Source organism: Adiantum capillus-veneris, chromosome 2 (assembly GCF_014529385.1).
Source record: "Adiantum capillus-veneris isolate H3 chromosome 2, ASM1452938v2, whole genome shotgun sequence".
NCBI lineage: Eukaryota > Viridiplantae > Streptophyta > Polypodiopsida > Polypodiales > Pteridaceae > Adiantum > Adiantum capillus-veneris.
The window spans coordinates 150,735,172-150,761,546 of NC_140932.1; the positions used below are offsets into that span (position 1 = coordinate 150,735,172).

General features: G+C 41.1%; 1 pseudogene; it reads left to right on the forward strand.

Annotated features, from left to right (window-relative positions):
* The first annotated feature begins 8,942 nt into the window (after positions 1-8,942).
* On the forward strand, positions 8,943-24,879 carry LOC147463854 (uncharacterized; annotated as a pseudogene).
* The last annotated feature ends 1,496 nt before the right edge of the window (positions 24,880-26,375 follow it).

Consider the following 26,375-nt stretch of genomic DNA (forward strand, 5'->3'; position numbering starts at 1 on the left):
TGATGACCATGCAATTGAACTTCTTCCAGGAAGTTCACCGCCTAACACACCTCCTTATAGAGTTTCTCAAGTTCAACAAGAGGAGGTTATGCGGCAAGTGCATGAGTTCGTTGAGAAGGCCATGGTTAGGCGTAGCTCATCTCCATTTTGTTCTCCTGTGCTACTAGTGCAAACGAAAGACGGCACATATCGTATGTGTGTCGACTATAGCGCACTAAATAGTGAGGCGGTCCGGGGCGGGCAACAAGAGAGGCGACCTCTAAACACCCCTCAAGGCTCCCGTGCTGCTCAATTGGGGCTGGGGCAACCACAAGCACAACACAACAACAAACCCACAGCCAAACCCAAACAAGATAGGGGCACCACCTAGTTATGGTATGCGAACTAGGACGCAAGAGAGATTTTGGCACAACCAAGAAGATGCACCACACAACACACACAAGCAACCTCACACCAAGACACACATGAAATGGACCAGAGAGAGCTAGAGCAAAGGGAAGAGAGAGAGGAAAGGATCTTGCGTAATACCTTATTTGTGACTTGCAAATGGAGATGGTTCGTTATGATGCTATCGTAGAACTTGTACAAAACTCACTCAATGCTTAGTGATTGCTAATCATTGCCAAAACACACACATTGTCTTAGGGTGTGGGAGACCTCTCACCACAATACCCTCTTACAATGGACACAAAACTGGCAATGAAAAACACACTAAAACACTTTCTAAAATCAAGATCAACCGATAAAAAATCAAAATACACAAGTCACCTTGAATTCACCAAACAGTATTGCACAAATGGAAGGACGAAGATTTGAACGTCGAATCACGTCTTTGATGCACCAAACCTCAATTTATTGATGATGAAGGAGCATGTACAATAGTGGTTTTGAGATTTGTGGAACTCACGCTCTCTCACTTGCAATGTGTAGCTTGAAGGCTTCTCTCACACCAAGAGTGAAGCTCACAAGTGGTTGCTACACCTAAGTCTCTCCTCACGCATAGAGTGTTGGGGTGCTATGTGAGATGTTGGAGATTGTTTTACAAGAAGGAGAGGGGGCTATTTATAGGTTGGAGACCCCTCATTAAGATTATTGGAAATCCTAATTTACAAGCTAACAAATCAGGATTATGATTTTTTTGAATATCAAAACATTGTGGGCCTTCTTTGTCTGCTTGAGTCATGGGTGTGGGCTCAAAAGAGAGCATTATTGATGGTAGATAAGGTGAAAGTAAGTAAGGAGAGAGAGAGAGAGAGAGAGAGAGAGAGAGAGAGAGAGTTACTTTGTACATGTCTTGAGGTGAGGTGTCTTTTATGGTTAGATCAATGCTATTTTGTGTTAGTATGTTAGTCGTTAGTAATCACTAGAAAGTTAATGATATATTTACAATGGGTAGAATGGGGTGGATGGTTGAAGTAAGATGGTTGAATGAAGTGAGAAAATCCTTGTGATGGTGAAGCTTGAAGAAGTTTTGGACTTACTTGTGTAGGTTCTCAAAATGACTATCGATCTTCTTCTTCGTCTTCCCTTCTTTACGCCACCGTCGCCAAGGTTGATTATCACGATGAAAATGGTAATTCCATTGATGAGATCTCTTGATTTGCAGAGGTTAAGCATGGTACACATGCTGAATTTATGTATATATATATATAAGGAGTAAGATGGAATTGTACCTTGGAGATAATAGAGAGAGGCATAGAGATGGTGTATGTACATGGAGAGCTCATATGAGAGCTATGGAAGTAAGAGGGGAGGTTAATCGAGTAGAAGGTGAGAGAAACCATTGAAGGTGCAGGTTTGAGTGAGGGATTGAGAGGAATGTGTGTGTGTGTGTGTGTGTGTAGAAGTGTGGAAAGAGGTGAGAGAAGACTATGGGCTACTTGTGAGAAAAGTGGGCAGACTGGGGTCCACTCAAAAAATCATATCTCACCGCTGGTAGCTCCAAAAATTATGAAAAAATTTGAGGTGATTATTCAGAGCGTGGGCTACATTTTCTCTTTTAACCACCGCTCCAAATTCGGAGTGGAGATGGGTGCCAAAATTCTCACTAAAAAGCCTGTTTTTATGCCTGCAAAAGTCTTTTAGCGCCCCCCTCCTTTGTTGAATTTGTACAATGCATCCAAGAGTGAGCCCCTCCTTTGTCATATCATAATACAAAGCATCCAAGTTTCCCTTGACCCATGCATGGAGGAGGATTATTGGTGAATAAAGAAATATATACATGGTGGGACTAGTGTATGGACTATTCATGGACTTTAGCTCAATGAGCACATGGTGTTAGAATAATGGTGGGACTAGTGTATGGACTATTCATGGACTTTAGCTCAATGAGCACATGGTGTTAGAATAATGAGTAAAAATAATAATAATAATATGGAGGAGTTATGGATATGGAAAGATATTGGAATCATATGATATGGTCCCTCTTTGAATTATTTTGGGTGAAAGAGGAAAAGGTATGCAAGTAAATAATATAATAAACGTGACCAATGAGTAGAAATCAATTTTTTGTTTTCACGAGGATGAGGGTGAAAATGTGGGAGTGATTTGTATAAAGGAAAAATATAAGGTTAGAATATGTACATATTGGCAAAAAATATACTTGTGGTGCAAGAGGATGAAAGAAGGTAAATTTAATAAAACACACACCTAGGTATAAATATTTAAATAAATATCAAAATAATTATAAAAATCCCTATATTTAGGCCATATATATAATGCAATATTTACACACAAATGGGCCATAATATATTTTATTTTTTTGATTTTATTTATTTTTTTGGCTCAACTAGCTCAGTGACTAGCTAGCTGAGGGTTTTTAAGGAGATATGGGAAAAGTCTCGTAACTCACACACGCCTATGTACAGTGAAATGGTAGGGATAGCCATAGTGTTTGGGTGAATTTGGTAGGGTGAGGTAGCTTACTATGGCAATTACGGAGAGCCGAAAAATGGCTATCAATAGGATCACTATCAAGAATAGGTTTCCCGTCCCACGGGTAGAAGACCTATTTGATAAGCTACAAGGGTCCACCTACTTCAGTAGGATTGACCTAAAAAGTGGTTATCATCAAATAAGGATAGTTGATCAAGACATTGTAAAGACCGCTTTTCGCACTTCGTTTGGTCTTTACGAATACATTGTCATGCCTTTTGGCTTGACCAATGCACCAGCCACATTCAACCGCTTGATGGAGAAGCTATTCAGGCCTCACCGAACCTTTACTGGAGTGTTCTTTGATGATATCATCATCTAATCTAATTCATTAGACGAACACAAGCAACACCTCCATGTAATATTTCAAGTTCTAAGAGAGAAAAAAGTTTATGTTAATCGAAAGAAAAGTGAATTTTTTGTACAAGAGATTCAGTATTTAGGTCACATTTTCTCTCAAGATGGCATCTAAATGGATCCATCAAAGTAGAGGTAATAAAAGGATGGCCTAAACCAAGGAATCTTCATGAGTTAAGAAGCTTTATAGGTATGTGTGTATACTATACACGCTTCATAGAAATGTCCTCACTAATAGCAGGACCATTACATGACCTAACAAAGAAAAACGTTAGGTACACATGGTCTACCAAGGAAAACAATGCTTTCGAAAAGCTTATCTCTCAACATGTGCTTACGCTACCGGATCTCTCAAAGCCATTTGAGGGCAATGTGATGCTTATGGTGATTGCCTTGGAACTATTTTGCTCCAAGAAGGGCACACCATACGCTATGAAAGTCAAAGGCTCGACCCTGTTGAGCAAGCTCTATGCATATATGAAAAGGAACTCCTTGCAGTTCTACATGACTTAGACTCATGGAAGCACTATTTATTAGGGACTCCTTTCATTCTGCGAACGGATCACCAAAGTCTTAAGTACTTCATGACGCAGACCAAGCTCTCCGACAGAGAAATGAGGTGGGCAAACTTTCTTTCGCAATTTCCTTTTCATCTTGCTCACATTGCTGGGAACCATAATCAAGTAGCCGATGCACTCTCAAGAAGGCCGAGAGTGAATGCGGTTTCCATAGTAACTCATAATGATCTATCTTCTATGATAGATAAGTATGCTATTGATCCCGATTTTAGAGATGTGATTTCAACCCTTGCACTAGGGAAGAAAGAGGAACCATTTACTTTACAAGATGGTTATCTTCTCTATGGCAATAGACTATGCATTACTAGCTCACTATGTGAGAAAGTAATGTATGAATCTCATGCTCCTCCTTATGCAGGGCATAGAGGGATTCAGTCTACCCTAAAGGGGATTGAAACATATTTGTATTGGCCCACCATGAAAGTAAACATACAAGAGTATGTTTCTAAATGTGTGGTATGCCAAAAGACGAAGTTTGATAGAGGGAAGCAACCTGGATTGCTTCAACCTTTGCCAATCTCTAATTCACCATGCGAGAGCATATCCATGGATTTTATCTTTGGATTGCCTAACTCTATCCATGGGAATACGGGAATGTGGACGATAGTAGACAGGTTCATTAAAAAAGCTCATTTTATACCTGTCAAAAAGACTATCAAAGCCCATCAAATGGAAACCCTCTTCATTTCACAAATCTTCAAGTACCATGGCTTGCCAATGTTCATAGTGTAGGATAGAGATCCTAGAATGACCAATAATTTTTGGAAGGGTCTCTTTGAGAATTTAGGGACAAGGCTAAATTTCTCTTCGGCCTATCACCTGCAAACGGATGGCCAAAGTGAAATATCTAACCTAACAATCCTTGATCTATTAAAACTCTAGGGTTCATCCCATTAAGACTTCCAGAATGCTAAGGTTCCAAAATTCAAAGGTTGTGTCCAAAGGTCAAAAGCAATTCATGAGACCCTACACACAGACTCCATTCCAATATTATCCTCAACAGTATCCTCAAAGGTCTTAGTCGTCGGGCCGTATGACATACATGCAAAGCATTCCTTGCAGTGACGTAGTTGTTGGTGCACACCGCCATGGTTGTGTTACTCGGTGTCCTCAGTACACTACCGGCCAGGTGCTCCCCATTTGTCGTGCAGCAGGTGGCTACTCCTTTTACAGGCGGCCAGTTTGTAGACAGCAGAGCCCAACCGTAGGGTCCCACCATTGATTTGATGGCTCCACCTTCGCGGCTGTGGCGACTACTCTTTCTCTTAGGTGACTGCATCCGCTTGCAATTCAGTCTTTTCAGCATGGCAAGGCAGTAATTGTTTATTTTTGCAGTCTTAAGGTCTTTTAGCAGTTTCAAGTTGTTTCTCCAACCGAGATGGTGAGTGGTCTTATGGCGGGCAACCTATAGTAGGGCGACAGTGTCACTGGTATCACTGGCACGGGACATGCAGTTAGTTACAATTGGGCTGGGTTTCACACTAGACGGACTCTCGTCATGGGTCATTGACACGTGGCAGGGATACAGGTGGTGGTCCAATCGACACCATGGCCAGTTCACCACCACCACAGTTCAGAGATAGACTTACCTAGAGGGGATCTTTTGCAGCCGTTGGTGGTTCTTATGTTTTTATATACTTGTAGTGGGTTTGGATCATAGGATTATCTTCTTTGTATGGTTGGGAGTTTTGGAGTCTAGTATATTGAGTTCACGCACAGCACATGTTGGGCGCATTTCTGACACCCCATTTTTTGTAAATTTGTACATACGGACATGACGCCCTGTCATAATAATCAATATCTAATTCTCCTAAATGGTTTTCTCATGTTAAACTGATCATTTAATATGGGGAAGTTCCAGGGGAGAAAAAGCTAGAATATTGGTTAAGTTAGCAGACCGGCCACAGTAGGGATACTTGTAGTGGGTTTGGATCATAGGATTATCTTCTTTGTATGGTTGGGAGTTTTGGAGTCTAGTATATTGAGTTCACGCACAGCACATGTTGGGCGCATTTCTGACACCCCATTTTTTGTAAATTTGTACATACGGACATGACGCCCTGTCATAATAATCAATATCTAATTCTCCTAAATGGTTTTCTCATGTTAAACTGATCATTTAATATGGGGAAGTTCCAGGGGAGAAAAAGCTAGAATATTGGTTAAGTTAGCAGACCGGCCACAGTAGGGATCCAAAGGAGGGAAAATAGGGATCCAAAAGGGGGGCCATCTGCAAAAGATCTATGTGCAACAATGGGCTCCAAAAACCTTAGGGTTCATCCCATTAAGACTTTGAGAATGCTAAGGTTCCAAAATTCAAAGGCTGTGTCCAAAGGTCAAAAGCCTAGGGAAATTGGATGCTTTGTGTGTGTCCCAAAAGTCTTCAACCATCCCTACATAGGATGGGGCGAGCCCTAGAAGTAGGAGATGAGAGAGAAACTCACACACACACACACACACACACACAAGCTCGATCCCTTTACACAAAGGGAATGAGGGACTCATGTCAGCTCCCTAGCCTAGATGCCCACAAGGTGTACTCAATTCCTATTGGATGGCCTTGGAGGTGGACCAATGAGAATTAGGCTAGAGTAAATCTAGTTTAATTAATTAAAACACTTAATAAAATAACCAATAAGAATTAAGCTCTCTAAAAGACTATTGGACAGTCTCCCAAGGGGTCTAATGAGCATTCAGCAGCCTAATGGCTTGCGTGATTCCTATTGGCCAGGAGGCAAAGGGGTCCACTGAGATTTTAGTTGAATTAAGTAATTACCTAAAGCTCTCACAAAAGGGGAAAGGGGGACACATGTCAGAAGGCTATCACTTATGCTACTTAATTTCCATTGGCTAGTCCTAGGGAGGTCCAATAGGTCTATAGCATGAGCAACTAGCAAGGGGGGTCGACCAAGAGAGACAGGGGGCTGATTTTTCAAAGGCATTATTCACTTACACACTCACACAATCTATGTGTAAAGCAAGAAGACTCTCTCTTTCTTTCTCAAGCTTTAATGGAAAGCTTACCACCTACTCCAAGCTTGTGAGAAGGGAGGCCTACACCAACAACTCTTAGCTTTGTGATGCAAATCCAACAAAGAGCCAAGCTTCAATGCATGCTCATCTCCTCTACCATGCTAATTACTAAGCTAATCTATGCTAATATGAGTGATTATGTGAGGAGATATATATCTTTCTCATAAGAATACTCATTCTTCCTCTCAATCTACTCTCATACCCCGCTAGCTCTCACCATCTTCGAAGGTGTGTGAGGTCTTGGGTCTGAGACCGTGAGGGAATTGATGTTGTGGCTGATTTTTTAAACGCATTATTCACTTACACACTCACACAATCTATGTGTAAAGCAAGAAGACTCTCTCTTTCTTTCTCAAGCTTTAATGGAAAGCTTACCGCCTACTCCAAGCTTGTGAGAAGGGAGGCCTACACCAACAACTCTTGGCTTTGTGATGCAAATCCAACAAAGATCCAAGCTTCAATGCATGCTCATCTCCTCTACCATGCTAATTACTAAGCTAAGCTATGCTAATATGAGTGATTATGTGAGGAGATATATATCTTTCTCGTAAGAATACTCCTTCTTCCTCTCAATCTACTCTCATACCCCGCTAGCTCTCACCATCTTCGAAGGTGTGTGAGGTCTTGGGTCTGAGACCATGAGGGAATTGATGTTGTGTTTAATAAGTGTTGTGCTTAATGTTTGAAGTTTCCATCTTCATATCACTAGCTAGTATTGAAGGAACACAAAGAATTGTATTGTAAAATGTCTCTCTTGATGGGAGAAACCATAATACAAAGCCTTTTGGAGGGGGGACCGGCTCCATGCAAATCCGGTCCTCAACTGTTGTCAATTGCTTAACTTCTCTCTCTTTTGAAGTATTGTTCATGCTATCTAACTAGGTGTTATACTTTTTGTTGCTCTCTCCACCCAAGCACTCTTGTTATTCTCATTAGGAAGCTATTTTAATGAAATGCTCACTATGTTCATGCTATATTCCACTACACACAAGTTACTAGACCATTAAAAATTACACGCTTGATGTCAAGTTTGTGTGGGCTTTCTTTTTGTGGGGTTTTTAGCTTGCTTTAGCAAGCACATGTACATGCACTGCAGGTCGCTAGTCTAGTGACAGTTGTTGAGCTATTGTAAGTGCCCGTGAGTGAGTTTTTTGAAGGGAGACTTGTATATAACTAAAACTCAGGTACAAACTAAAAACATTCAGTCAAATATCAGAAATTTACAGGTTTTGGGTCATTGTGGCTTCTTGATGCTTTTGGATGCAGTTTTTTGCCCTCGACTAGCCTTCCTACGCGTAGTCGGGCCATGGTAGCTTGCTGTTCGTGCCAATTTTGCACACAAAGGTACATAGAGTTGAAATTTGTGGTCTTCAGAGATTTTTTTGTAGAAAATGCAGAGAATTTTTTAGGCTTGAAATCATCCCTTTTGGAGTTGTGGTTTGGGAGATACAATCTATTTCCCACAGCACATAGGATATGGCATCTTGCAGGAAGTTTGGTGTATGGTAGGTTGTGGAAGCTCTCTTGTTTGGAGATGTGTGTACACTTCAAAATTGTGTTTTTGGAGAGCTATCTGGTGAAGGTAGAATCTCTTTCTCTCAAGTGCATTGGTCGGCATGTGCTGTAAATCCACGCCAAGGTAAGTGCTTCCTAATTTTCATGGTGGTCTTTTGGGTGGGCGTGTGTTGAAAAATTCCCAAGAGATCACTTGTCTTTGAGTTGTGGTTTTGTTGAGGTTCTTTTGATATTGTTTGTGGTGCTGATCTTGTGTCTTGAGCGCTATCAGGAGACATTGCTATAGAGGTGCCCCTTGCTCTTGTTTTCCCAACAGTGTTTTGGTGCCGCCACCGAGGAGTTGCTTCAAGATACCTTCATTGTTGGTGATTCATACATAAAAGTGTAGCCATGGTCAATTTTAGTGATGCGTTATTGAGGATGAATGATATGATCAGTAAGTTGAAGCTAAGCAGCATAGCAGAGTTAGACATGCACTACATGAGATTTTTCTCTCTAAAGCAGGAGCTAGAGGTTCTTGAGGATATGATTCTGAATGAAAAGGAAGAGAAGTTCTTGTTCATTGGTACCCTTCCAAGATGTTTGGGCATTGAGGTTGCTTGCATTGACTTGTTGGGTGTGAAGAGAATCTTGAGGAAAAAAAGATGGTTGGAAGATGTCAATCAGTCTTCTACTTCTTCATGCATTTCACACAAGAGCTCCTATGTCACTAGTGATGGTTGTAGCAATGATGATGAGGTTGAGTCAGATGTAGAAGATGAGGTTCTCTCTCTTGATGATGTAGATATTGATGAGGAGTTATGTGTAAGCAATATTGTGAAAGAAAAAACATTGGAGTGCATGTATGACAAAGAGGGCAATGATATGGCTGACTTAGTTCCTTGTATGGATGCTCATAAAGTTAAGGCCTTATCTAGCTCTATGTGTTTGCATTATGTGCCTATGGATGTTCTTACTTGTGATACAAATGACACGCATGTTCACATTATGGGTGATGTTTTTGCTCCTCCATCTTATGAGTTGACATGGTATCCTGATGACTTGTGGGCATGTGGACCCATTTGGGATGTTGAGATTGGTTGGTGACATTGGTTGGGATTCATGTTTGCTTACTTGTTATGCTCAAGGGATGGCGTGTAGTGAAAGTGATGCTTATGAGACCTATGAGTATGATGATGGTAGTCTTGATTGGGGCTTTGATGATCCACAAGTTGAGATGGATGAGGAGATGCAAGTCAGGGTGTGTCATGCATTGTCAAGGGTGAAGAAGCTTATGAAAACCTCACCTGCATGTGTGGATGTTGAAGGGGATTGTAGCTTGGAAAGTTGGGATAGCCATGATGACATGCATACACTGGATGTTTTGTCTTAGGTTGATGTGAGTGATACATCTCATGATGGTGAGAATGTTGATCCATGGTATTTTGGTTTGTATGACATGTACGTTGATGGTTGGAGCTCACTAGTGATTGATGATTGTTCTTATGACTTTGAAGGATGCCATTATGCGTGCACGATGGATGCAAGGGATAATACTTTTCCATTTGATCGTGGTAAGGGTATATGGTGCTTATTCCTTTGTACATGGTGTATCTTTGTACATAAGCTTTTGCATAATCTACTGCTGAGCATGTGCTCTAGCAGACTGGGGGTTTGGCAAACTATATTGGGCGCATTTCTGACACCCTGTTTTTTGTAAATATGTATATACGAACATAAAACCCGATGTCAAAAGTGTGTGTAAGCTTTCTTTTTGTGGGGTTTTTAGATTGCTTTAGCAAGCACATGTACATGCACTGCAAGTCACTAGTCTAGTGACAGTTGTTGGGCTACTATAAGTAACCGTGAGTGAGTTTTTTGAAGGAAGACTTGTATATAACTAAAACTCATGTACAAACTAAAAAAGTTTAGTCAAATATCAAAAAAATTCAGGTTTTGGGTCGTTGTGGCTTCTTGATGCTTTTGGATGCAGTTTTTTGCCCTTGACTAGCCTTCCTACGCGTAGTCGGGCCATGGCAGCTTGCTGTTCGCGCCAATTTTTCACATAAAGGTACATAGAGTTGAAATTTGTGGTCTTCAGAGATTTTGTTGTAGAAAATGCAGAGAATTTTTGAGGCTTGAAATCATCCCTTTTGGAGTTGTGGTTTGGAAGATACAGTCTATTTCCCACAGCGCACAGGATATGGCACCTTGCAGGCAGTTTGGTGTATGGTAGGTTGTGGAAGCTCTCTTGTTTGGAGATGTGTGTACACTTCAAAATTGTGTTTTTGAAGAGTTATATGGTGAAGGTGGAATCTCTTTCTCTCAACTGCATTGGTCGGCGTGTGCTGTAAATCCAAGCCAGGGTAAGTGCTTCCTAATTTTCATGGTGGCCTTTTGGGTGGGCGTGTGCTGGTAAATTCCCAAGAGATCACTTGTCTTTGACTTGTGGTTTTGTTGGTTCTTTTGATACCGTTTGTGGTATTAATCTTGTGTCTTGAGTGCTATTGGGAGACATTGCTATAGAGGTGCCCCTTGCTCTTGTTTTCCAACAACGTCTTCACCATCCCTACACTGTCGAGCCTCAATAGCTGCAAGTCTGTTGGACTAGGTAGAAAGAGAACGTTAGATTTTGGTCCAATTGATGGTCTTAATGAAGATGTGTAGACAACATACACAAACCTAAGGCCTGCTGGGTATCCACATACAGAGAGTAAAGGGGCAACATTGTCAAAGAAGCGAGTGTTAGCCAGTATGGATTCTTTTCTTTTCCCATGCATGATGCAGATGGGGAATCATTGAGGAAAAGTACGGTCAAAATTGTGGTGATGAGATTGAAGAGATCAAACCCTTCGGAAGGGAAGCCACTAGGTGCCAAAAATTGGAATTTAGACAAAAAATCTTTAGCTTCTCCTATTGCAAATGTGAGAGGAAAGAGGCCGTTTACATTAGGTTCCTCTAATGAAGTAGTGAAGGCATTGATGGAGTGTAGAAGTCTATGTTTGAGTAGAATTTGAGTGTGGAAAGGTAGCAAATGGAATTGAAGGAGGTAATGGGTAAAGTTTCTGATGATGTGGGGACAAAAGAAAAAACTTAAACCTCCAGAGAAACTATTGTTGGATGTAAGGCAAATGAGGGAAAAAAAAGAGTGCACGAGGAAATAAAACTTGCATGCAAGCAATGGAGTGTAATATTAGTGAGTTCAAGCAGTGGATTGAAGAATTAAGACAAAGTATTCAAAGGAATTTGTAGTGTTTGGGGAGATGGCAGGTTTGATCATGGAAAATCGATTCCTTCAAAATCATATTGAGCCTTTGTTGCACGTGGAAAAGGAATATTTGAAAGGCATACATATTTAGGGTGTGCTAGTTTTGATGGAGAGTTGCTCAACTTGAAGACAACACTTAATGAATATGTGGTCACAACTTGAAAGGAGTTGATTGTGAGAAGGAAGTGGCACCCCTCAGCACTAAAGACCATGGGGTCTTTAATGAAGCCCAAGCCGTGGGATCGACAACGCACAAGCAGGGCTCGAAATTCAAAAACATTGTCCATCGTCGGATGTTGTTTGAGTTTACTTTTTCTCGTTTGTGTTCACCATATAAGGGTGTGTTTTGCCCTAGATGTCATCAAAAGCTACGCACCCATGTGGTTATGGAAGGAATCTACCACTGAGTAGGTTGTGGGCTCGATTCACTTTGCGAGCGTTGATCACAGTCTTTTTTTGTCCGTCCATCCATCTCGAGATTCCCCCGCTCGGCTTATAACCGTTGGTCCCACCTCTCCAACTTCATAGAACACCCCGTGGGACTTAGTATTGTGGAGTGGCACCTTCCCAAATCCTCCTCACCTAGCCCTAACCCTAGCCCAAGGACCTGGCTAATTAGTATATTGGGAAAATTACCAAAATACCCCTCTAATTTGTGAAAATTCCCAAAATAGCCCTCAAATTTCAAAACTTCCCAAAATACACTTGTAATAGACGAATGTTCACTTGCATTGCAAGCCCTTGGCAAGGAAAAGTCCCCTGGTTGGGACGGGATGACGATGGAATTCTATAGAGAATTTTGGGATGATCTCAAGGCCCCAATCACAAGATTGGCCAATAAAGCCATGGTCGAAGGGTCGTTGGAGTTAAGTGTGAAGAGAGGGCTTATCAAGCCCATCCCAAAACAGATCTGTTGTTCTAAACTGAAACATTGGCGCCCTATAACGATGATGTCGGTGGCCTACAAAATTATAGCTAAAGCAGTGGCCCTCAGACTAGCCCCCTTACTAACCAAAATCATCTCTCCCCATCAACATGGTTTCATCAAAGGAAGGTCCATTTACGATAACATATTGCAGCAATGGTGGGCATAGAATACGCAACTGTCACGCAGGAGTGTATTCTGCTACAGTTGGACTTGGACAAGGCCTATGACAGAATAACATGGACATATATAGAAGCTGTCATGGAAGCTTTGGGCTTTGGGCCGCACCTTTGTCGGCCGGTACGTGTAATGGGGGATGGAAGCCAGTCAGAGCTCCTATTTAACGACACAATTGTGGGCTCTTTTTGTTGGGGTATAAAGCCCAATGTGGTCGCCCAGGTAAGTGGGCGGGCCGCCAGGTATGTACACATATTCTTTTGTAAAAACCTAATAAGAACTCACTATGCTCTACACATTACAGTAGAGCGAGTTCACCATATCGTCGTGCTCTTCTTCTCGCACTCTCTCTCTCGCGTCGCACTTCCGCTCGTACTCCTTCAACTAGTATCAGAGCTCAGATCGAGGCTCGGGGCAGCACTGCAGGAGGCTAGAGTCACCAGCTCAGATTGGAGTGAAATTCGACAAGCGAAGACACGGCCCCAAATCTCGTGGGTAAGCCCAAAGGGCTTGGTGTTGTCAGAATTTCATTCTGAGGTCATCTCGGCCACCGTTCGGCTTCGACAAAGGTCTGTGCAGGCCATTTTCGAGTACGTGGTCTCGGCGGGTGTAGATCTGACTCTGCAAATTTGGGGTTTTTGGCCTACGACTGCAGGTGCTAAGGATATCGACACTCCCAGAGTGTTGATTTGTGGCTGTCTACACATCGAAGGACAGCTCACAGTTCTTGGAGGCGTGTCACATACGACACGGGCGCATCTACACACAGGCTGTAGGCGACATCCACTAGTTCATCGGTAGCTTGTGTTTGCTGCTTGAAATTCCAGATTTCATCCTCACATTGCAGGTACTTCCACATGGGATGTATTGTCAGAGATGATGTATGTCTGTTGAGGGTTTGCTGGCTGTGAGTCACACAGCAAACAACCGCCGCAGCGGTTACAGCATACAGTGGGAAATTTGTGGATGTATGACTTTGTGGGAAGTCTATGTACTGTCAGATTTACTGCAGCCTTTGTTGAGGGTCGAGTGAGGTTTTATTGAGCTAGGGGATTCTCGAATGTTGAGATCCTTTCGGTGATACAGGTCTTGGAGCGATCCCTCGAGCACCCTTAGATAGGCAGCTAGGATGTATTGACTGTGAGTTAGACAGTTGGGATTGCATCTTTGCTTTACTGCCGTTGAGGCATTGTCGCAGTCTATGCTTACAGGACAGTCAGAGACAGTACATGTGCAGGACAGGTTTACCCCCAGCTTACAGTGTCAGAGAGACAGTGGTTTTTTGAGCTGTTTTTTGGTCTGTTTTTAGTACACCAGAGCCATTTTACAAAGGAGACTCTGCCAAAATTTCTGCAGAATCTGAAGCTTTCTTGGTTCATTTGACAGGTTGATATTGGTTCAGAGGTCAGTTTACAGGGGAAACTCTGCCGAATTTTTCCCAGGAAAGTAAACTACTGTGAAGCGTAGCTATGACTGGATCACAGGACACTGCTCTTTACAATATCAAGAAGCTGGATGGAACCAATTTCCCATTGTGGAAGAAGCAGATTTGGCATGTGTTGGTACAAAAGAAGCAGATAAAACCTATAAAGCTCAAGGGGATAAAACCAGAAGATATGGACGAAGATGAATGGAGCGAAATGGATGAATTGGCACTTTCTACCATTATGCTGACCTTGGCAGAAAGCGTTTACTTCAATGTAGCAGACGAGATGTCGGCTTATCAAGCATGGTTAAAGCTGAGTGATCTTCATGAGAAGCAGAGTGCAGCTTCACAGGTATACTGGCTTAAGAAGCTTGTTGACTTGAAGATGAAAGAAGGGACACCTATGTCCAATCATCTGAATGAATTCAACACAATCTACAGTCAGTTGTCAGCTCAAGGTGTCAAGTTTGATGAACCTGTTAGAGCTATGTTCCTGTTGATCACATTGCCGGAAAGTTGGGACACTTTTCACACAGCTTTGAGTAATTCTGCACCTCCAGATGGTTTGAACATAGCAGGTGTAGAAGGAAGTCTGCTTACTGAAGAAACCAATCGAAAGACAATGGACAAAGGCAAAGGAACAGCCTTAGTTGTCAGGGGAAGGACCAAAGAAAAGTACAAAGGTGGAAAGAGGAATCAGTCTCGTAGCAAGTCCCGCAGTGCTAAAGGCAAGAGTGACATAGAATGCTACCATTGTGGCAAGAAGGGTCACATGAAAAGAGACTGCAAAGAATGGAAAGCAGAAAAAGGCAAAGAGAAAGCTGAAGACCATGGTGAGAAGAACAAGTCCTCAGTGAAGATTCAAGAAATAAATGTGGCAAACACTGTTGCAGAGGATGACAGTCTAGTGTCAGGAGACATCTACTTCTTGAAGAATACAATGGACTCAGCTCTTCTTACAGCATCTGATGGAAATACACTGAGTGACTGGATTATAGACTCAGGGGCATCACTTCATGTGTCTCCAAACAAGGAGTGGTTTACCTCATATGTGACCACTAAAGATCATGTTCAGCTAGGCAATGGGAAGACATGTGAGATCTTAGGTGTTGGAGATGTTCAATTGAAGTTTCAGAATGGCTCTTCTTTCACGCCGAAGAATGTGAGACATGTTCCCGCAATTACAAAGAGCTTGATCAGCACAGGTTTACTTGATGATGCTGGCTACGTCACCACTTTTGGACAGAACATGTGGAAGATATCCAAGGGTTCTATGACAGTAGCACATGGAGTAAAGTCTGGAGGACTTTACATGATTTATGTATCAAATGTCTCTAAAAATGTAATCAATGTAACCGAGCAGCCGAACATTTCTTTGTGGCATTGCCAGTTAGGACATATGTCCAAGAAGGGAATGAAAATCTTGTCTCGTTCTGGTTATTTTCCTGGCTTTTCATTTAATGATTTTGAATTCTGTGAACATTGTCTGTATGGTAAGCAAACACAACAGCCACATAAGCATAGAAGCAGTAGAAGAGATACACAGTTGGCACTTGTTCATAGTGATTTGTGTGGACCTATGCCTAACCTATCTCTAGGGGGAGCTTCTTACTTTATGACATTTATAGATGACTACTCAAGGAAAGTATGGGTTTACTTTCTCAAGCACAAGGATGAAGCGTTTAGTGTTTTCAAGCGTTTAGTGTTTCAAGGAGCTAAGTGTAAAGGGTTTTACAGACTCAGATTATGCAGGTGACTTAGACAACCGAAGGTCTACGTCAGGGTATGTCTTTACATTGGCTGGTGGAGCAGTATCATGGCGTTCTAGATTACAAGATTGTGTTACTCAGTCTACTACAGAGGCTGAATATGTTGAAGCATCAGAGGCATGCAAAGAATCAATTTGGCTTAATCGACTAGTAACAGATTTGGGAATCAAAGAAGAGATGCCTGTGTTATATTGTGATAGTCAAAGTGCTATACAATTGGCTCGCAATCCAGTTTATCACTCAAAGACAAAGCATGTGGATGTGAAGTATCATTTCATCAGGGAAATGCTCGAGGATAAGCAACTTCGGCTTGTCAAAGTTCACACCACAGAAAATCCTGCTGATCTACTTACAAAAGGACTTCCCTCAGAGAGCTTTGCGCATTTTCGCAAGCAGTTAGGTGTGGGGTAGTACATCACTTCTCTACATCTCTTGTATATTAGCTTGTATAGTAGCTTCTCTCACACTTAAAGTACCACATTGGACTTTAAGTGGGAGGTTGTTTGGGTATAAAGCCCAATGTGGTCGCCCAGGTAAGTGGGCGGGCCGCCAGGTATGTACATATATTCTTTTGTAAAAACCTAATAAGAACTCACTATGCTCTACACATTACAGTAGAGCGAGTTCACCATATCGTCGTGCTCTTCTTCTCGCACTCTCTCTCTCGCGTCGCACTTTCGCTCGTACTCCTTCACTTTTGAGGTCAAAAGATCTATTAAACATGGATGCCCTCTGGCCCCCTAATTTTTTCCATAGGATCACATCCTCTAATCACGACGCTCGAAGCTAGTGTTGAACGAGGGGAGGTGCAAGGCCTTGTCTTACCTAGGAATAGCCAACTCCTGGCAAAACTTTTTGCGGACGATTCTCTCCTCTTCTTGAAGGCGTGCCCCCAGGTCATTAGAAAAGCTCTGGATATTGTACAAATATTCTCAGTAGCTTCGGGGTCCCAATGTAATATAGAGAAGTCAAGGATGATTTCCCTATCGAAAAATGACTCATTTGACCCTTGTGTATAGTCGGGGGAGATTGTCACAAAAGGGAATATCTTTAGACATCTGGGAGCCCCCTTGGGGGTGGACGTAACTCACAAGCAAAGATTTGAGTGGGTGCTTGAAAAAATCAAAACAAAAATGAGTAGGTGGGAGTATGCTCTTCTCCCATTCCCAAGTCGGATAAAAGTGATGAATGCCTTTATGATTCCTTATATTGCCTTCACTAGCCCGCTTCTCAAGATGGCCAAGTGTCACTGGAAAGAGTTCTTAAAACCAGTAAAAAGATTTTTATGGAAAAATAACACGAAATCTTCCAAGCCATGGCAATGGGTCCGTTGGGAATCAGTTGCTCGACCGGGGAATCAAGGAGGCCTCGGAATTCTCAACCCTGTGGCCCATGCAGAAGCTTGTTGTGCCAAATTTGTGGTTTCCTTGGCTAAACAGGATCAAGTTTGGACTGTCATGATCAGAGATATGATGGAAGCAGCTAAACTTGGCTCGAAGGGTGGAAAGTGGAGAGGGGTGGAGGTTCATGACAAACGGTTAGCCCCGGCGTGGTTACTTTAAGACTGGGGAACAGCTCAGGAAAATTGGTAAGAAAATGCAATAGAGCAGCAGGAGTCTTAAGGTGGGGGGAAGAAGCCAGATACTTCAAGAATTCCATCCTACATTGGTCCCCCTGGCGCTCCAAAGTTGTGGATCCGCCACAAACTCCCTATTGGATTGAGACAGCCAGGAAGCTGAATAATAAGGGTCTGTACCGACTTAAGCACTTCTGGGACAGTGGCAACAAGAGTTGGAAAACCATTGACCTTATGGTTACCCAGTACCAACTTAATAGCTTGGAGGTCTTGCTTGTCCACAAAGTGATGAAAGAGCTTGACAATCTAGTGATACCAATCTTTGATTCGGAGTTGGACTGGAATGCCTGGAAATGGCCCGGAAGCAGTCTCTTGTGGAAACCCCATACTAAAAGCATCTATCAGACAATGATACAAAAAAAGAATTGTTCTAGCCCCCTTAACAAGATATGGAAAAAGCAATGGCCGGAGGAAAGGTGGGAGAATGTAATGGCAAACATATGGAAGCCAAAGGTTCCGCAGTACATGAAGGTTTTCTTATGGAAGGTTATTTGGGTGCTCTACCGACGGGGGTGAAGATTCACGAGAGAGGGACTAGGTCAGATCGATGCTTGGGATGCAGGGTAGCTAGTGAAGATCTGGCCCACCTATTCATGGACTGCTCAGCTATCAAAGGCCTCGAAGGGAAAGTATGCAAGTGGATCCAGAGAACATGGAAAATTAGTTTCTTCAAGACTGAACTATTTCTTGGAGGTAAAACTTCAGGTGGTCCTGCACTCCTCATCAGCACTCAGATCGTCAGATACTTCTTCTTTCATAATGTATGGCAGACAAGGAACCGCCGTATTTTTGAAGGAGGTTTTTAGGTGGCAAGCTTCGCAGAAATTACAAAAGAAAGCAAAGTGCTAATATGGGCACTCGGACGCAAGAATCACTCAGAGGATTGGTCTAGGACTACTTCTGCCTTTCTGTCAGCAAATGGAATGCCTAGGATGGGGCAAATCTTGGCCATCGATAAATAAAAGATCTCACAATGACAAGAGTATGGACCTTCTGTATCCAGGCTGTGGAGGCGGGTTCATAGGGGTGGCTGCCCTGATAGCCGATGTAATTAGGATCCTTGGATGTTGTCATGGCTTAGCATGAGCATGACAAAACCTTGTAATTTTTTGGGCTGCTCAATATAATCCACTCACAATTGTGAGTTTTGCAAAAAAAAAAAAAAAAAACTTGTAACCATTTTGGTTCGATTGTTCACAATTCCCTAATCTTTAATCGTTTTTGACAATTGAGATCCGCTTTTGAGTGCTTAGCATGTAATTTGTCACAAATTACCTCCCACAAAAAAAGGCAATTATGTGTAAACATAATGAAGCAATTCATGTCCAAAGCCTACGTAACCAGCTCAAATTCTAGTTTTAGTATCTTGTATTGATAGACAATCGGTCTTCTTATGAAAGCTACAATTTTTTTTTAACTTTGGATAAATTTACTCTCACAACAATGGGTATTTTGGGAATTTTGGAAAATTGGAAGGGCATTTTGGGACTTTATGACAAAAAAAAAAAAGTAAGGTATTTAGGGAATTTTTGAAATTTAAGGGTATTTACTTGGTAAGCCTAATGCGATTTTCCACAAGGAGCCTCATAAACGTGGCCACTTGGCCTAATCATGGCCCTTCACTTGATGTTAATTGTACATCAAAAAAATATCGGTTGCTTTTTCTTGATGAAAAAAGAAAGAAGTCGAATAACCTAGACTGGGTGCTGGTGGTGGCTAGCAAAAGCGTTGGATCGCATCACCAACAACGAGCAAAAGCAATCAAGGGTCACGCCGTTTGGAGCTAGCAAAAAGGTATTGCATGGGTGTGAGCAGCGGTTGTTGCCTCTTTGCATTGACACCACTTCTTGAACCACTTTTTCAGCTTCAAAAAAGAAATTCCCAGGTGGCAATCCTTGTTGATAAAGGACACAGGGTTGAATGAAGGGATTGACGGCTCTGCTTTCATATACCGTTGATGTAGCTTCAACGAGCCAAAAAAATTAGGGTTCCCAGCCAGTTGTCGAGCCTCAAACCCAAGACCTCCCCGCCCACACTCATCACTCTTATCCAACCCACATATTGTGCGCCACTGCAAGGATGGCGACTCCATAACTATATACATCTTGTCCCCCTACTACGGAGATCCAACGGCCTAAAAACCACGCGACACCAATCGTGCGCCCCTGTCGTCGATCCCTCCACTCACACTCCGTGTCACTTATAAACGAGGGGTAGCAATGGTGTAGGTTTTGGTTAACTCTTCACCATTCACTTTAGGTAACAACTGCTTTAAAGTCTTGCAGGTAGAAAAATGGATATTGTTCTCTACACCAGACGTTGGATGCCTCTTCAAAGCTTGTGGTCATTGGGAAAGCAAATCCACCAGATGCAATCGCCTATGCTTTTGTCTTGAAGCATGTGGCACTATGCAAGACACTGACATGGAAAACAAAATTTGCGATGGTACCATTAGTCAGCTGCTGAAACAAGTGATAAAATCACGAGGCCTGCTACATAAAAATTCATATATAACCAAGTAAAGCAATATGAACTTTTTAACTAAGTAGTGTGCATATATGAAGCCTCTAGGTATAGGTACAAGCATTGCTCTAATTGTTTTTGTATTTACTAGATGTGGGTTTTGAAACCGAAAGAGAAAGAAACCAAAGACATGTAACCTTTACAAACATAAGAACATCTTCAAAAAGTATTGCCAAAAGTAAGGCAAGCTAATAGAGCGGCTACCCCATCCCATCTTGGGTGAGTCTTACCATACACTGAGCGATATTTTTTGAGCGAACCAAAATCCGAGAAAATATTTATATGGCATGGGCTCATGTTGTCCTATGTGGTGCGGTTTGAGCCGCATCCTCAACATCAAGGATGAAGCAGAGGGGGGACATGCCACTAGGGACCATGTCTATAGTTTTCTTCTACATTCTCTCTCTTTCTCTCTCTCTCTCTCTCTCTCTCTCTAACATATGGAGAACCACATGCAAATCCTAATAGAGCAATGATCTATGTGTGCCGATTCTTGTATTCACCTCATCATTCAAGAGACATGACTCATGAGGCTTTGACTCCAAGAGCTCTAGAGCACAGACATATCGTAAGCTCTTTGTCTCTCCTCTCGCACCCTATCGCTCTTTCTCCCTTGTTGCAAATGTGTTCTCTTCTCTCTTTGACCATAGCAAATAAGACAAGGCTCCTCTCACATGCTCTCTCTTCTCTCTCTCTCTCTCTCTCTCTCTCTCTCTCTCTCTCATACTAGTGCTTGTGAATGTAGGCTAAGGTCTAAGCCAGGGGTTTAACCACCTGGGCTACTCCCATTCACTCATAAAAATGCACAACTTTTGTTTTCAAATTCAATGTGACAGAGCAGCGTTAAAAGGAAGGTGGGACAAGCGCTCTAGTGTGACAAGGGATGTGAAGCCATTCCAAAATACAAAATTGAATGGACCTTTTAAAAAAAACTCTTCGATGTGTATAAAAATTGAAAAGAAAGAAGTGAGACTGTCTCTCAAGGTTAGAAAAAACTCGGGGTCCAGTGTATTATAACTGGCTGAAATTATAGAATCCTGGCTAGATTTTGAGTTTGCCTTTAAGAAAATCAAGACATTTACACAAATTTTAGTGTCATTATCGACAAAATATTCAAATTTTGACCTAAAAATCGAGAGTAATTCAAGTTTGCCCTTATTTTCACCGGTTAGGAAAAATGTATTTTTCTATTCTTGCTCCACACATTGAAGAGTGTCATTACCGGCAAAAGCTTCAAATTTTGACCTAAAATCCGGGAGTGATCCAAGTTTGCCCTTATTTTCACCGATAAAAAATTTTATATTTTTCTATTCCGTGCTCTCTCTCTCTCTCTCTCTCTCTCTCTCTCTATCTCTTTTTGTAGTTTTAAAAAAATCCTCAAAGGGTGTACATGACGCTTACGATTTGACTTTTTCTTTTAAACACATTGAAAAGGTTTACTATTCACTTTTTCCTTTAGTACAAAGAGATTAGGTGGCCAAAACGTTTTTGGCTTTCTAAAAGAAACCCTTAGTGTTGCGATGGATTAGGGGAACTTTCATAGTTTTCAGTGCACGATGGAATGATGGAGACTTACTTTTCATTTTACATCATGTCTTTACTTTTCTTGCATTCTATTGTTTTAGAATACTAAAGTGAAGTTTCACCTTACATAATTTTAATAAACTTTACACACACACATATATGTTTTTTGGCCTGTGGAAGACCATAGGGTTCATTGTGCAAGGTTGTTACAAGACTCAAGTCGTTGGATTCTTTGGCTGGATGAGCGCCACATGGCAAGAGTCTTTGTAAAATAACTTTATTGTCCTTTTTGTTTCCTTACATCACTTTCTTTGAGAGACAAGTCCCTAAGGGATTCAAAAGTCTTCTGAATAGAAAGCTAAAACTTTGGAATAGAAAGCTATTCTCGAAGGCAGCATTTACTTTCTTTGCATGCTTGAAAATGACTTTAGAGATCAAAACATTAAACAAAATATTCATAGGAGTTTGATCTTATGATGCAGTCTTCGAGAAAGTCCTTTTTGTCTAAGCGGTAAGTTTCCTCTTTATACAAATACAAAATGAAAATACTAGTAGAAATTTTTAAATTTGCAAAATATTCGAACTATTTTCTACTATATTTTATCGGGTTTTTTTTCCTTTGCCATCCTTTGCAACCGGCTAATCTCGATTTTCAATCGGCTTAAGCATAAGCTCAGACATATCTTTCTCAAACACTGAGGTATTGATAAACGATTCTCTCATTTGAGGATTTCAAAAAAAAATCACTTCATTAAATTGTTTAATTATGTTCTATGCTTATTTGACAGTATTAAAATATTCTTTTGTTTTGATTTTTAATGTGTCTTTTTATTTTACTTCCTTTTTGTTTTATTTTGTTTCAAAATACTAATGTGCAATGTGCACCATTTACCTTATTATTAGGCTCTTTCATAATATATAAACCATTTGCGAATAGCGAGTATCGACTAGAAGAACATTAAAAAATGGTTTGATTGGGACTTACCTTAAATGTTATTTTAAGTTTTATTTGTTTTCTCTCACATAGCCTTATGTAGATCATAATAAACTTTCACATTGTTGTTTTGGGACTCCATAAAGCCATTGTAAAAGGGTTACATTTTGGGTGCAATTGTGGACCATTGGTTGAAAAGCTTGTTAATTAGTGATACATGGCAACAAACTATCTTTTTTGGATTTCTAAAAGAATCTTAGAGATATGGTGGGTTAAGATACTTTCAATGTTTTTCAATGATGATTGAGATTTACCTTAAATGTTATTTTGGTTTTAAAGTATTAAACAAACATTTTTATTTCATTTTAATTCTAATAAGTTCTATACTACATACATACACATACACACACATATATATTAATTAGTTATAATTTTATATATATATATATATATATATATATATATTAATTATATGAGCAAACCATGATAAAGAGAAGAAAAATCGATGCAATGATGTCAAAACTTAGCTCAAAAATCCTACAAATTTCAAAAAGTTTACTAGTGTATTTGGTTTGCTTCTTTGCGAGGAGGACACTCGATCGCTTAATAAAAGAGACATTCTTGAATAGTGCTTCACCTTACATAATTCTACTTAAACTCAACCTAAAGATTTTATTACTTTCTTATTGTTTTAGAAAGCCATTGCGATCCTTTCACTTGTTTTCTTAATGATTTCGGTTTAATTTATTTGGACAATATCTAGCAAGATCTAGTTGTAAGATTAGAAAGTGAAGTGAAAAGGGAAGGGATGGGTTGAGGTAGCCCGAAGGCACGTGTGGAACCCAAGAAACGAGGCGGCTGTAGATTTTGAAGACAGATGCTAGGTGCTGGCATCCGACACAAAAGCAAGGCATGGTAGCATTGCGAGGGTCAATGGCCAACATTTTTTTTGTGCAAGCTTTAGAGTTTTGTCCGACTTCTAATAAATCGATAATCTTTACGTGCGTGCAATGATTGACCTCAATCCTACCTTGGTGATGTTTGCAAGAAACACGCTCTCCCTCTCTCTCTCTCTCTCTCTCTCTCTCCATCCTAACTTACCCAATTTGCATCGCTTGGGTGCTCATGACTTGTGCAATTTGCAGCTCCTATCCTGCAGCATGAGAGTGAACCCTCTGCATCAATCAATTGCTAGCAACAAGCTCTGCAGGGTTAATCTGGATGGACAAGACATGATGCTGTTTCTGCCGTAGTTGGTGATCAAGCTGCAGATGTCCTAAGTGCTTCAGCAAGTGTGAGTATTGCCTTAGCTTATCACAACGGTTTCTGTCACAAGTCTATGCAAAGATCTTGCTTTTATCCAAGAGTCCTGAATTGCATGAAATATAGATTGGACCTGCCGTAATGGCATACATGTTGTCCAAGGCGATGCATTGGTGTTTGTACATAGAGAGATGTATTGTGTATAATCAGAAAATGAATGTTGTGTGTGTAAAAATAGATACATTCTGTAGTGAAAATTCTCATCTGTCTTTTTCGTGCTGGTTGGTTGCAGGAACAAAAGCACTTGAAGGTAGTTGCAGTTATTATGACTGTGGTCTTTATAATCATAGTAATCACTACGATTGTTCTTATCAAGCGGATCATTGTTGCAGTTGCAGTGATAAAGGTATGGAATGTGTGAGTTACTAGTAATCTTTTAAGGCACGGTTACCTTAATGCATTCACATTTTCCACCAACAAGAAGAGGTAAGGTTATGACTCAAACATGCATATTGATGGATGGAAACAGGAAAATAAAAAACTGAGATAAGAATGAGTGACTGAAGCCTTGTAATTGCTTTGCATAACATGCAGGTTTCAGCAAAAGCGATTGGTGCAATTCCAAGCCTTCTTATCTTTCCATTTGTCCCATTCATCTTACTCACATTCATTTTTTTTTATATATTGGGTCGCTGCTGCATTGTACCTCTTCAGTGCTGGGGCAGTTACGAAGAATGACTGCAATGATGGCTGCTGTGCATATGATCTCTTGTCGCAAACTGTGAGATGTGATGGCTGTTGTGGTTATGAGTATAAATTCAGCAAGCACATTGCATTGGCTCTCCTATATCACATTTTTGGATGTTTCTGGACGACACAGTTCGTAATGTGGTAGGTGGGAGGTGGGAGAGGGGACTGAGAGTGGTCAATGGTGAGGGTTGTGGGGAGGGGAAGAAAGGGACGCAGAGTGCAAGCCGCGAACGGGGCTTGCTGATGCTTAGCGAGAATGGAGGTGAAGCTAAGATTGGGAGAACATGAATCATAACCAAAGTTCTTAGAAAAAAACCATATTCACTTTTGAACTTACAAAAAGACAAAGTTTAAAATTTAAAGAAAAGCCTCCTAAAGGATCTGCGTGTAGTGAGTTCAAGTGAATATGGTTTTCTTTTACTCTCTCTCTCTCTCTCTCTCTTTCTTTCTTTGACCTAAAGGCAAAGTCAATAGACTTTTCTTTTTTGTAGTTCTAATGTGTTATAGAAAAAAAAAATCCTTCAAATCGTATGTGTTAGCGTACCCCTTTCGAGGGAGATTTTCTTAACTATACAATAAGAGAGCGAAAGTTGGACAGAACAATTGAGTCTATTGTTAATAAAAATTTATGATTAACAATTTCAATTTTCACTCTATCTTTCACCAATAGTAGTCCACGACTAACAAGACCTCATTGTGTTACGGCCACAAACAGTGTTCATAGAAAACCGATCTTTAGTGTATTTTTTAAAGACAAAAAGTAAAAATTCTCAACTAGTTTGGAGGGTCACCTTGATGAAAACCGACTAAATTTGGAGGATTTTAGTGATAAAATTAGTTTTAAAAACCCATAAATTTTTACTAAAAATTGGGAGATTTTCAATGCTCTCCTTTTTTCCATTGGTTAATAAAAATGTTTTTGGTGAACACGACGCATGACAACAATCTCACCTTACCTTTCCAGTAAGGCCACACACTGTTAGAAGTTGGGTGGAAACACTTCCTGCCACGTACTCGTCATAGGCTTTTTAGAACCAAACTTAGAGAGAGAGAGAGAGAGAGAGAGAGAGTTGCCTCTCAAAATAAAAAATTGTTATAGCCTCCGTCCCCAACAATCTTTGCACTTGAGGATGGTGATGGCATGATTGAATGTGGATTTGGTGGCAAACAATCTTGCTGCAAAGGAGCATGGTCTTTTTGTGTGTAGGATACATCACATGAATTTCCATAGAGTCATCAAAGATGTGTTGCACATTTGAGAGAGAGAGAGAGAGAGAGAGAGGTCTTTCAGATGCAAATAGAGGGTTTGGACTTTACAGTCTAGGGTCTTTATTGCATGTACGATGAGAGAGAGTTGGCCAGTGGCTGGTAGTCAATGGCCGGTGGCCGGTGGTCGAAAGTCAAAGGCCGGTGGCCGATGGCCGAATTCAAAGCGGACTTGTCTTCTCAAGGGCGGCCACACATGGGCGAATTGGAAGGTTCGATTTGGACTTATCTACACAAGGGCGGCTACACATGGTTGCCTCTCATGAGAGAGGGCAACCCTTTTCGCCTATAAAAGGAGGCCATGTCTACACACATTTCATAGTGTGAAGTTGATGCAACAAGGTGAGCATGAGGTGGTGAGAGTGAAGCAAGGCGGGAGCTCCATTAAGGGTATAATCCCTTTGTAAACTACTTCTTGTTTTGAAGTATTAAAGCCATTGAGTGGCTGCTTTCCCGTGGACATAGCCCACATTGGGTGAACCACGTATATCGTGTGTACTCTCTCTCTCTCTCTCTAC